This window comes from Pundamilia nyererei, unplaced genomic scaffold (genome assembly GCF_000239375.1).
Source record: "Pundamilia nyererei isolate P.nyererei 1_Seehausen unplaced genomic scaffold, PunNye1.0 scaffold00046, whole genome shotgun sequence".
Taxonomy (NCBI): Eukaryota; Metazoa; Chordata; class Actinopteri; order Cichliformes; family Cichlidae; genus Pundamilia; species Pundamilia nyererei.
This window is the reverse complement of record NW_005187447.1, coordinates 3789107-3801364: the sequence shown is the minus strand read 5'-3', so window position 1 is coordinate 3801364 and position 12258 is coordinate 3789107. Positions and strand designations below refer to the sequence as shown.

Sequence of the window (12258 nt, the reverse complement as noted above, 5' to 3'; positions counted from 1 at the left end):
GGGCCTCCGTTTTATTCTCGCACTCAGAGCAGAAAACAGTTTTCAGAGACGAGACAAAAGCTCCACTTGATTAGGTGGTGAGAGTGTCTGGGAACGTGGGGCCTGGTGACCGAGCTAATTGGTGAAACCCACCCCTCCCTCACCCGGGGTTCTCCCACACTTTGAAACTCTCCGCCGCCCTCATCGCTTTCTCTTCACCCGTTCGCCGTTCTTGCTTCTCATCTCTGAATTTTGGCACAATCCAATTACAAAGCGGCCGATGAGCGAGGAGGCGCAGCTCTGAATGCAGACAGATAAGGAGCAGGGAGGAGGCGTAGAGCTACAAGTTCACCTCTTTTTTTTATGTCTTTGGGGGCTGCGGAACAGGAAGTGTGACTTCAGTTTGCTTTGGTTTCAATCTGCGTTCTGTATTAAACAACGCTCACCTGATGAAGCTTTGCCTGCCACAGGTGTGCTATAGGGCACCTGCCAGGTGTCTCCTACTTTAAACAGGTTAGGCACAGGTTTCCCTGTGCTTAACCTGGTTTCCCTCAGATTTAGTGCTCCAGATAAATAATAATCCTCACCAAATCCAGTTTCCTGGCTCACAGTTTTAAAGGGAAATTATCCAGACATGCAGTTTAAAGTTTCTCTTCTTATGTGTCTGCGTACTTTCACTTAATTTGGCTCAGAAATTTTTGATCAAAACACAGTTTCAGACTAACCTAAGCCTGGACGGAAAATAAACCGTCATTGCTCTTTAAAATGACCAGAAACAAATTGTCTCATAATTACACACAAACACGGGCCCTTCTCCTAATGAGGACACTCGTATGAGCACCGTTTTACGACGGTTTGCGCAGCGAGGTGGGTACGAGGTATGATTAACTACACCAGTCTCAGGTGTCCTCTGACCCCACCATCACCCCGACCTCCTCCTGGTGCTGAGGGAAGGAACGAGGTTGAGAATTGAGGAAGCTGAGACGAGTCTCCTTTGGGCTCAGGTTTCACTCATGAGTTTTGGACGGTGTCCGCAGACTGGAATATTTGTTTTTCCTCGCACAGGAAGCAGTCTGCTTCACTGCTGAGGCGAAGGTGACAGAGCTGCCTGGACGGACCATGCAGGAGGCTGTGCTCTTCACCTATTGGCTCAAAACAACATCACAGCGGTTGCATATCCAGAGAATTTCAGAGCTGCGGTGCAGGAACGAAAACATCTTCAGAGACGGGACGTGGGGCTTGGGTGGGTTAGAGGTTTCCTTCAATTAAAGGCTTCTCCTGGGAACTGATGAGGGCCCTGAGCGATGGATCCAGACTAGCTTTACTTAATCTGCTGCCCCAGGAGGAGGTGCAAAACATAACCTGACCAGACACCAGCACAGGGTGGATGGATGGGTGAGCGGATTGATATATAGATATCATTTTTAATACGTGGTTCGAGATGGCATTTGGAGGTAGTGAGCCTGAGTCCTGACAGGAAGTGAGATCACCTGAGATAAACTGAAGCTGACCCCCCCCCCCCGTAGGACAAACAAGCATAGAACGTCCTGCTGATGGACAGGGTTTCCAGAGGATGACAGCAGGAGTCGACCGCTCAATGGCCTCACACACACACTTTCTCTCACACACACTCTCTGACACACACACTGTCACACACACTCTCCCTGTGCTGCTACCCCCCCCCCTTCCCAGCCCGCTCTGCGGCTTCCTGCTAATTAAATTCCTGCGCTGTCCATTAGACGGATAGACTGAGCGGGACTGCTGACTCGACACAGGTAGGGCAGCTCTTCGCCGTAATGGCTCGAAGAGCTCGAGTGCCCGAGCAATTCATTTGGCCACCCCGTTTTACACATCCCTGGGTCACCGCAGACTTTCAAGGGTGCGGAGGAGGGATAAGCTAATACTGTCAAATGCTTTAATTCTAAATCGGACACTTGGCGAGGCTGTGTCCTCTAAAATGGACGACATGCTCTTTCTAAAAAAAAAACAAAAACAAAAACCACCCACCCTGTGCTCTGCTGCAGGACCCCACTCGTCTACTTCCTGCCCGTCTCCGTGGGTGATGGTGGGTGTGTTCTAGGGCTGCACGATTTTGCATAAAATGAGAATCACGATTTTTTGGCTTAGAATTGAGATCACGATTCTCTCACGATTTTCTTTTCCAATATAAATATTTATTGCACTTATTAACTGCACATCAACTTCGTAACAGTTGAGACTGAACATAAAAACAATAAACAAACATAAAAACAACAAATGTCTCACATTTTGTGGTTGCCGCAAAATGTTTTACTGCTTGAAATTCCGTCTCCACCGTTGCTCGACACTGCGTGCATAGAGCAGGTAGTGCAACAATAGAAAAATAGTTGCAGGATGGCACTGTGTAGCGTTTGTCTAGGGTGTTGATCATTTTCCTAAATCCCTCGTTTTGCACAGTGTTGATGGGAGCCATATCTTTGGTCAGGTGATAAGTAATAGCCTCCGTAATTTCTTTGTGCCTGCGGGAGTTCGACGTGTATAGGGAAGCGCTGTATAAGGTTCCCGTTATTGATGTTTGGGTGGTTGACCGGGACGGATTTTCTCCTGTCACTTTCTCGTCATCCCTGACGTGTTCTCCGTTGTTTTTTCCCTGCTAATTTTAGCATCACACGGCACAGCTTCTGTGTCACGTGGTATAAGGCTCCGCCCTTGTCATTTCTTGAGCAGGAAGAGTGAGCGCTTGTTTTCATGCAGATTACGTCCCGGATCAAAATGCGGTACAATCGTCGTCTTTTTTTTTTCTTTTTCTTTTTTAAATCGTTGTCATTTGGAAATGAGATCGCACATAAGTATGAATCGAGATCGCGATTTTCTAACGATTAATCGTGCAGCCCTAGTGTGTTCCACCCGAGGTTCAGCCTCAACAAGTCCTTACACCTGAATGTATAACGGGTCATTTCAGGCCGCGCCTCTGTCACGGCAAGCTCAGGTGTGATGAGGGAGAGGCGGTCTGTGTTGGTCACTTTGGTCTGACCAAATCAGAGTGAAACCTGTCAAAACATACAGACATAGAGCAAGAAACGGTCTGATTCAGACACGCTCTCACAGGTGTGCTGAAGGTGACCTGTTCTTCTCATGGCGATGACCCACGAGGGTCCGTGTGGGTCCTCCAGGGTCTGCGTGACTTGCAGGATATTTGAGTGCGTTTGCAGAGCAGCTGTTTGATTGTCAGGGTTTTTTACCTTCAGTAGAGCCCGTCAGCTCGTAGTGCTCACACGGAATATTTGATTTTAGATTTTGATTTTAACTTACTGTTGCAGCTTCAAAACCACGACTGAGGCAGGTTTAAGAAACAAAACGAAAACCTGTAACGGAAAATAACGAATCAGAGTGAACGTGAGAAATCTGTTCAGTCAGGGACCAAAGACTCAAAATTGAGAGTGCCGCAGCTGCTGCTGCTCCTCCCTCGGTCAGCGTATTTGTTCAGCGCTTTTGCTTAATTTCTCTAAATGTTCCCCAAATACCCTGAACTACTCTGAACCCCACTGAAAACTGCAGGTACCACTGCTAACGAGGTGCACTGAGCACTTCACCTGTTTCCCAAAGCGTCTGTGGTGATGCGGGGATGATGATGATGACGACGGTCTCTGGACTGATTTGATGGTTTTGTCAGCAAACAGAAAGAGCAGCCGCTGGGTCCGCAGCAGAGCTCCACGATGACGGGCTGAGAGCTGGAAAGCGTGCAGAGGTGAAGCCGGCTGAGTTTATTTCTGCTTTATGAGCCATTTAATTACATTCGGGCTGATACTCCAGCCCAACGTGAGCGGACACATAAATAAAAAAGATATCATGCAGTCAGTGTTGCCGATCTCTCGCTAACCCTCTCCTCGGTGGAAGCATCCAGCTCCCAGCATTGACACACGCAGCTACTTGATTTCATTAGGAGCAGCGTTTAGGTGTGCATGTTTAATCTGAATGAGAAGAGTTTGGGGGATTTATGGAGCATCCGGCTCCTCACGGGCATGCCGGATTAAGTTTGAGCTCCGATACTTTGAGGAAAAGCTGCACACGGCCGATTTATTGGATTTGTTTGGAATAAAAGTGGATTTAAAGGATTGTGGATCTGGTCGTGTAGGTGGATGTGCAGCTCTGCCTCACTTGCTGTTTCCTCTTCTCCTCTCTGTCCTCCACTGTAACTTCACACCTCCCTCCCCGGGGGGGTGGGGTCAGGCCTGTATGCAAGACGCAGCAAGTACTATTTAGGAAGTGACAGCTAATAAACAATGAAGAATTTACGTGAGCGCTGCAGGACGGACGTGCGGGGGTGGGGGGCTGCTGACTGGACGCTCTGATGTCTCCGTCACACCAAGCGGAGCAGGTTTACGGTCTCATCCTCATGCTCTGCTCGCCTGCGAGTCGCTCCACAAACGACCCTTTAGAGCTCAGCGAATCACGGAGCGGCCAGTGGGGGAGGGTGACGTCCTCCTGCAGCATCAGACCCGCTCGGCTCTCCTTTAGACTGTGTCAGCTCCCTCCTCCATCCTCTGTAAACTCTGCATGTGCATCGTCTTCTTTGTCCTCTGGGAATTTGTTCGGCCACAACCTCCAAACAGACCAAGGAGATGTGACGGCCACTCGCTCTGAGCACTTGTTGCTCAAGTCTGCAGAACCACCATTCCTCCCCACACATCTGATCCATACACCCCTGATGTGCTCCTAGTGTAGGCGCCGATCATTCATGCACATTTCATGAACAAAAAAATCTTAATCTAGTATAAAGTTTGACCAAAACTGACAAACTTCCTGCTCTGAGCCTTTCAGGAAGATTTCATCCACTTTAATAAATGTTTAACCTGCTGATTCCTGAATTTTTCCTTTTTCCATTCACTTGAACACGGTTGTCGCTCATCTTGCTCTCGTGCCGATTTGTGTCCATGAGAGTTGTTTCAGGTGTAAGGGTGTAGAGGAATACGTGTGGAGGCTGGAGGAGGAGGTGGTGTCAGTCTTTCACACCAGACAGCACCGTTCCATTAAACCTTCACTTTTATTTCTTGAACTCCAGGTTTAGGTCCGGTCTGCACATTCTCTGCAGCTTCACGCCAAGATGGAAGATGCTGTAAAGCAGCTTGTGTGGCTGTGATTCTGACGGAGATGTTTCACTACAATCGAGGACTTAGAAAGAAAAACGAAATATAAAATAGAAGATCTTCTGTTTTAGCCTTCGTGCAGAGTGATGTGAGGCAGACTCGAACATCAGAGCTGCATCGCACAATCAAGCTTTAAAAACATTTCATCTTCTAAATGTAACTACGAATCCCACACCGCACTGCTGCAAGAACCCTGCAGCTCAGTAAAGGTTGCTGGGGATCATGGGTAGCATAGTTTATTGCTTATTGGTGCATTTATTGATGATCAGCGTGCACTATCAGGGATTGGTTGTTTTTCGCAGCAGCCCTCTTGTTGAAATTAGAAAAAACAACAATGACGTCCCACCTCTTCTTCCTCATTAGCATGTCAATCATCTTTCTTCATCATCTTCATCACAGCATCAGAAAAGCACACAGAGGCATGCTGGGAGGAGGAGACAGATTAGGAAAGGGCGAAGGAATAATGGGAGGACTGTGAGATGGAGGGGAGGAGGAAGGTGTGAGGAAACGGGATGAGGAGTGAGGCGGAGGAGTGCAGCTGCCTCCTCATTCCCACACTCTGTCTTCCTCCGGGCTCGTTTGTTCTGCTCCAGACTTCATTCACTTTTCGCCTAATTAACATCTCATCTGCATAACTTGTTGCTGCCCCCCCCCCTCCTCCACTCTCTCTGAAACAATGGCCGCCAGACCAGAGAGAGACTTAATCCTGCGCGCCTCTCCGGGCCAGATAAAAGCGATCTGTGCTGTGGAGCCACTCGCCTTTCTCCCTGCCAATTAAAACTCCTCTCGGCGGTGGCAGAGGCACCGGCAGAGCCTTCAGACCCCGATGTGTGAGCAGCACTCAGCTCCCTGACCTCAGCGTCTTCCCCGTATGTTCAGTAAAGTGTTTACCTGCGGTGGGGCTGGCCTGCGCACTTCCTGTGGAGATCCCGCAGGTTTTGGAGGATCTCTGAAGGGGTAGGAGGTCGTGTGAATGCAGAAGTGGGAGTGGAGAAGGCTTTTGTTTTCCTCTTATTCAGTCCCCCCGCTCCTAAACCCTGCAGTGGATTTATGAGTCCAAAACAGCAGAAGAAATGCGGTTCGGCTCTCTGAGCCCGACGAAGGTGAGCGGACAGTCGGCAGTGCGTGGGGGCGGGGCGCAGGAACATTTCCAGGTCTCAGAGTCTCCTGGAGATGTGAGCCAGATGTTGCAGCGGCAGGGTTTGGATGGCGAGCTGTCACAACCCCTGCCTCCACGCCACACACACACACACACACACACACGACCAAAGCTGCACACTGGCCTCAAGGTCAGCAGCAACAGACACGCACACGGACATGCACACACTCGCTCCACTTTAATAAACTGGCACACGGGGGTCTGGAAACCTCTCTCCTCCTGATGAAACGGCCAAGCTGCTTGGACGGATGAATTTGGACAAACGAGAACAAATCGGCACGGCGGCTCCAATATTTTATTGTTTGTGCTGTCGCTGAGGCTTTGGTCAGAGTGCAGCACCTCTAAAATCAGAATGGATACAGCATATATACTCGACCCTCACAGGGTTCGCTGCATCTCTGATCCTCAGAGTTCAACAGACTTCAGTAAATCAGACACTTATCTCTCCCAACCAATCACAGAAAGTAAAAAAACACTTCTCAACAAAGGCTTTGGCCACAAACTGTATATAAAAGATGGCAAGAGACACAGTTACATCCCCCCCTCTGCACATCTGGAGTCCCAGCATTAGTGACCATATTTCCGGGTGTGTGGAGTTGAAGAGCAGACTTTCAGCGACTCTGCTGGTCACACACTCCGCTGTGACTTTCACCCAGCAGGCTGTGTGGTTCCTGCCCCATGTGGGGGAATCATGTTCTTTAGTTTTGGTTTTCATTGTGATCTTTTCCTGCTTAGGTCAGGAAATGATGCTCAAATAAACCTGAGCGTTTGTAAGAGAACCGTCCTGAAGACGAGCTTCTCACAGCCACGACAGCCATGTTAGGTTAATGGCACTAGATGAAGCTCTGTATGGATGTCTGTGCACTGATTGGTCAGTGAGGACTTCTGTTCACATGATCACAAAATGTTGCAGTAATGTTGTGTGTGCGTCGTGAGCCGGCTGTAAGCATTTCTTGATGCTGGTGACGATTCATTTAACAAACAACAAGAGCCGATTTTAAAGTGGATGAAATAAAGGAGTTTATATAATATTCAATATTCAGCAAAAAGAGACGTGGGCTTTGTGCTTCAGTGAATTCTTTGAGTTCAGGTGTCGTTACTACGGCTGGGTATCGTATTGACTCAGTCAGAAATATTAGTTCTGATCATTTATTAGTACATATCCATATTTTTATATTTATGTATAAAAACAAAGCTGACACTCGTCAGAGGTGTGAGCATCACAGCAGGTGCCTTTGTGTCAAAGTAACTGAGGATAAAACACAGAAAAACGTGAAGGAGATTTTCCTGTCCTGACTTTTTATAGCAGATAGTCCCTAAAATTATTCTGCAATAGATCAAAAACTGGAGAAAACCATGAATCAAAAGATGAACATTACCTGATGCTGCTGTTGTGAAGCAGAGCAAAGCTACAGAGGTTTTATTAGAGACGCAGCTTAGCAATCATTTGTAAAAGTTTACATTTCTTCAGTATTGAATAGCAGAAATGAGGCTTTCCTGTCGGAGACTGACAGCACTGAACACAACAGTAGACTGGTGCGTAATAAGCAGTGAATAATGCAGAAAACAGAGGTTTATGATGGCAAACTGGTCTCTGAACACTGTGCAGGAAGTGTGATTTTATCGTGGTGGAAGCAAAACAGCCAAAGTAAGAGGAAATTGATGACGGTGTTTATCAAACGTGAAGCGTAGTTTGGATCTTCTTTTGCTGCTGGTTCATTGAATTTTGGTCAAAGTGACGAAACCTGCATCTTCAGAATCCGTGAGATGTCGGCTTTCAGCATCGACGACATGTCTGTGTGCGGGCCAGGTTGGGTGACCAACCCGCGCTCTGTTTAGAGAGTCTGCTTACCTGCTCTCATTTGCTGTTTTAGCTGTTTGGTGGTTGTTGAAATAGTTGTGTGAGCTTTAAGCTGAGATTATGGTGTTTCTGGTAAAATATATTTATGTTTAAAAATCGATTCAGGATAGAATCAATCACTTTATTCAAACTAAAATAGATTTTTTTAAACCCACGCCTAGTCGTTACTGCGTGGAGAGCTGAGCTGACCGTGATGGAGCCTGTTTGCTTGCTGTGGTTGTTTCTGAGTTGATTTTAAGAATAGCGCAGAAACTGTTTCAGATCTGCCTCCTTTGAGTCCGCTTGTGATGTTGGCGCTCTGAAACGTGGAGTCGTGAGCCGCAGTGGGGTCACGGCGGTTTCTGGCGGTTTCTCCGGTGAGACGAGGGTTTGAGCTTTTCTCCCCTCCTCACATGTGGAGGTGAAGTTTGACTCTGTGCTCTCCTGCAGGAGAGAGCGTTTCCTCCCTGCTGGAGCACCGGGCTGCAGCTCTTTATGTTTTATGTATATTCAACGTTTCCTGACTCAGACCAAGCTTCCTCTGCAGAGGCAGCACCCAGACTCAGCCCACTGCTTTCTGTGGAGCTCCTCTTCATCAAGCCTCCTCCTCCTCCTGTCCCCTCTCCTCTGGGGTGATTCAGCAGTTGGGGGGAGAGGGGTTGTTGTTGTAGGAGGGAGACAGAGGAGGGTGGAGGGGTCCAGGGAGGAGAAAGTGATATTTCTATTTTGTGGGCCGGTCCTGAGCTGAGATGACAGGCTGAGGGGTGTGTTATTACCCCAGCAGCCTCCTCCTCCCCGTCCTCCCTCCGCAGTGAGGGGGAGGCGGGGAGGAGGATAATTTGTGTGGCGGTATCCGAGCTGCTCTCTCCTGACCCGAGGAATAACTCACAGCAGCAGCAGCCACAGTTTGTTTTCTGCGTGAGGAGAAACTCCAGCTCTGCTCTCCCGCCCTGCGCCTCCTCCCTCCTCTCCTCTCACTTACTGTCTACCCTCTCCTCTCTTTAATGTCTCCTCCCTCACTTCCTCCTCGCCTCCTCTCTCCTCCTGTGTCAGCAGCTCCTCTGTTAGCAGCAGTATTCAGCCTCCAAGGGCTTTTGGGGGAGACGGGCTTTAAGATGCCACCGGAGCAATTAGCCGCAGGCTCTATTAAAGTCCCCTCCTCCCCCTGCTCCCCCTTCACACCCTGCACTTAAATCACACTGCCAGCCCTCCTTAAGGTGGTCCGACTCCCTCCTCCGTCCCGTCTGTGTGCTGTTTCCCTCCTGGAGTAGGACGGGAAGCTTCCTACAGACTTGAGCCGCCCTACTCTGCCGGCCTGCCCGCGGCGTATTGATTGTAAAAGTAATCAAAGGTATTGGCTCCTCCTCCAAACCGTGTGTGTGTGTGTGTGTGTGTGTGTGTGTGTCTGCGCACGTGCATGCATGCGTGTGCACGCGTGTGTGTTTGTGCTGCAGTATCACCGCTCTGCTGCCTGCTGATCAATGAGACGACTGAGCAGACGTGTAATGTGAATTCATGTATTCAGTTATCAGAAGAGAGTCACTGCATTGATCTGCGCACACACGCACACACACAGACACACAGTGGGATGTCCTGTATGGCACTCGTGGCGATGATCTCACAGCGTGGGCGTTTCTCTGGTCTCGAATGTTTTCTGTTTGAAGCTCTGAGTGTGTCATTGATGATGGGCCACACATGGGTCATACAGAACTGATCGACTCAATCAATTGAAGGTGGCAAAAGCTGCGTCCTCAGCATGGTTCTGCACATGCTCCGTCTGTACTGTGGCGCTGCTCACAGATGCGTGGATGGTTCCTCTTCCTGCGGTCTGCACAGATTTCTACTCGCCGAAACCTCAGAGGTCATTGTCTGTGTCAGCATTGCCTTCAGGGAGCCAGAGATTCGGAAATGGTCACAGCTCTGTCATGGTCCCAGGTTAAAATCCTGGTTCCATCTGCTCGTTGTTCTCCGTGACATTTATTGGACGTTTCTATCGCCATGGCATCAGAACGCAGCTCTAGTTTGAACCTAAAACTGGGCAGTAGCGGCGAGGACGTGTCTCTGCACAGACCTGTAGTCAGGTGAGCGGAGGCGCCATTGACATCTAATTCCTGTCAGGAGTACGATGCTGTCCTCACGATAGCTGGACGCTTCGTCTGGCGCAATGATGTGGTCAGTGGATGTAGACGGAAGACAGAAAATTGTTCCGTCTGTGACATGGCTCTCAGTGAGGCGTGTTTGAGTAACAAGGACACAGCGCCATCTCTCCAGCGGACGTCTACAGGGGCCCCCGCCATTTAAGGCGGAATTACTAATGTTGCTTTAAATGAACATGTAAACGTGAAGTCGCGTGGGATGTTTAAAATTTTTAAAATCGACCTTTTGTGTTGTTAGCGTAGCTCCGTCAGCTGGGCGGGTGAAGCTCTGTTACTTGGGTGAAGGTGCACTCACCAGGCGTAAAGCCTTCCACCCTTCCCGCCACAGCTCTGCTGCTCACACTCGATTAATCTTCAGTGTAGTTCATCCATCCATCTCGTCCTTCCCTTCGCTGCTCCACCCGGCCAAACAAGATTGAGACATATTTTTACAGATTGCCTCATTGTAAATAAGTTAATTGGACTCATTAAGCATCCTGAGAGGCAGCGTGGCATGCAGAGGAGAGATGACGTGGCACACAGGTTGCGACCTCAGCAGGGGAGAGGTGGAGATAATGGATCTGAGAGGTTTCTGCTTTAAAGATTACTGCTTTTGCTTTTGTTCTCACTGTGGGGTTAATAAAGTTTTAAGTCGTAAACTAAAAAAATAAAGTCAAACAACCAGAATTTTTCTCCAGATTTACACGATGACTCGAGATCCGGTTCAGATGTCGTGTAACTGACCAGTAGACGAATAAATGTGACGTTTTATCACTGAGTGTCTTAAATTCTCAGAAAATACAAAAGGGTTTGGTCTGTCAGTGGATTCTGGATAACTATCACACTGCTAATGTGCTAATGTGACCTGTGCGTGAGGCTTAGATTAGAAAGACGTAAACTGCTGATTTTAGAGGGAGGACCAGGAGGGAGAGGAGCCATTCTTCATCACTAACAGCCCGACAACAACGGAGCAGATCTTCCTCCAACTTCTCCATTATCCCTAATAATAGTCAATCATCTCCCTCCCTTTCTCTCCCCCGCTGCGTCCCTCCCTTGCTCCACCTCGCCACATGATATTTAATCCGTCATCTTTGTTTTCAGCGCACACAGAGCAAGCTGTTGCTGGCAAGGCCTGTTAGGGCTCGGGCCCATCTGGAGAGCGGGCGCAGCCTTTTCTTTTAGTCTGTGTGTGTGCTTGTGTTGTTGTTGTTGTTTGTGGACGCTGCGCCGCATGTGATGCGTTCACTCCCTCTGTCCTCAGCGGGCCCGGCGGGCGCGGCTGCGGGACGCCGCAGCAGCGCATCCAGGAAATAAATGGACTGTCAGGAAACTGAGCCGAGGATCCACAGACCCGATTTTAACTCTCCTCATTCACACCATTGGCAGCTCCTTATACGCCGACTGCTCAGAGGACAGAAGCAGTGGCTGCTGGGAAAAGAAGAGAAATGGTTATCATCTTCAGACCGCAGATTAGAGACCAGATAATCCAGCTGCTTTAACGTGGATAGCCACCTGCAGTTTCAGTTTCAAGACCTCAGTGCACTGTTAGCATGTGATCATGCAGCAGACATCATGGCAGCATTGTGATCAGAAATGTTTGTGACCTTATAAATGTGAAGTAGCGTGCTTTGAATTTCATGTTTCAGCAGAACCACAGACAGTCTGCAGGTCTGATGGCCTTTGCTGCTCAGGTTCTATGTCTACGTGAATTTGATGGTAATCTTCGCAAAGAAGTCTGTAGATGAGGCGATGATAGAACTAATAATCACAGGTTGACGCGCTCGGGATGGTCACATCACAAATTGGTCAGATCTCAGTGCCAGCCGACATCTGCTGGTTGTCTTCTTCTTAAAGTTAAACTTTCTGCTGCTGCAAGCCACTTTACAACCCTCCTCTAGCAAAGCTCAGAGGGCGTAACAGAGCAGTGTGGCACATTAAACTCACTGCAGGTGAAATAATGAGCTTCTTTTGAATACGCTGGTTCAGACTGAGCTGCTGAGGTCACACACCCTCAGTGTA

General features: G+C 48.8%; 1 protein-coding gene across 5 annotated transcripts in view; it reads left to right on the top strand.

Moving 5' to 3' along the window:
* Positions 1-12258, top strand: part of nfia (nuclear factor I/A) — a 104779-nt gene that overhangs the window by 19328 nt on the left and 73193 nt on the right. The window lies entirely within an intron of this gene.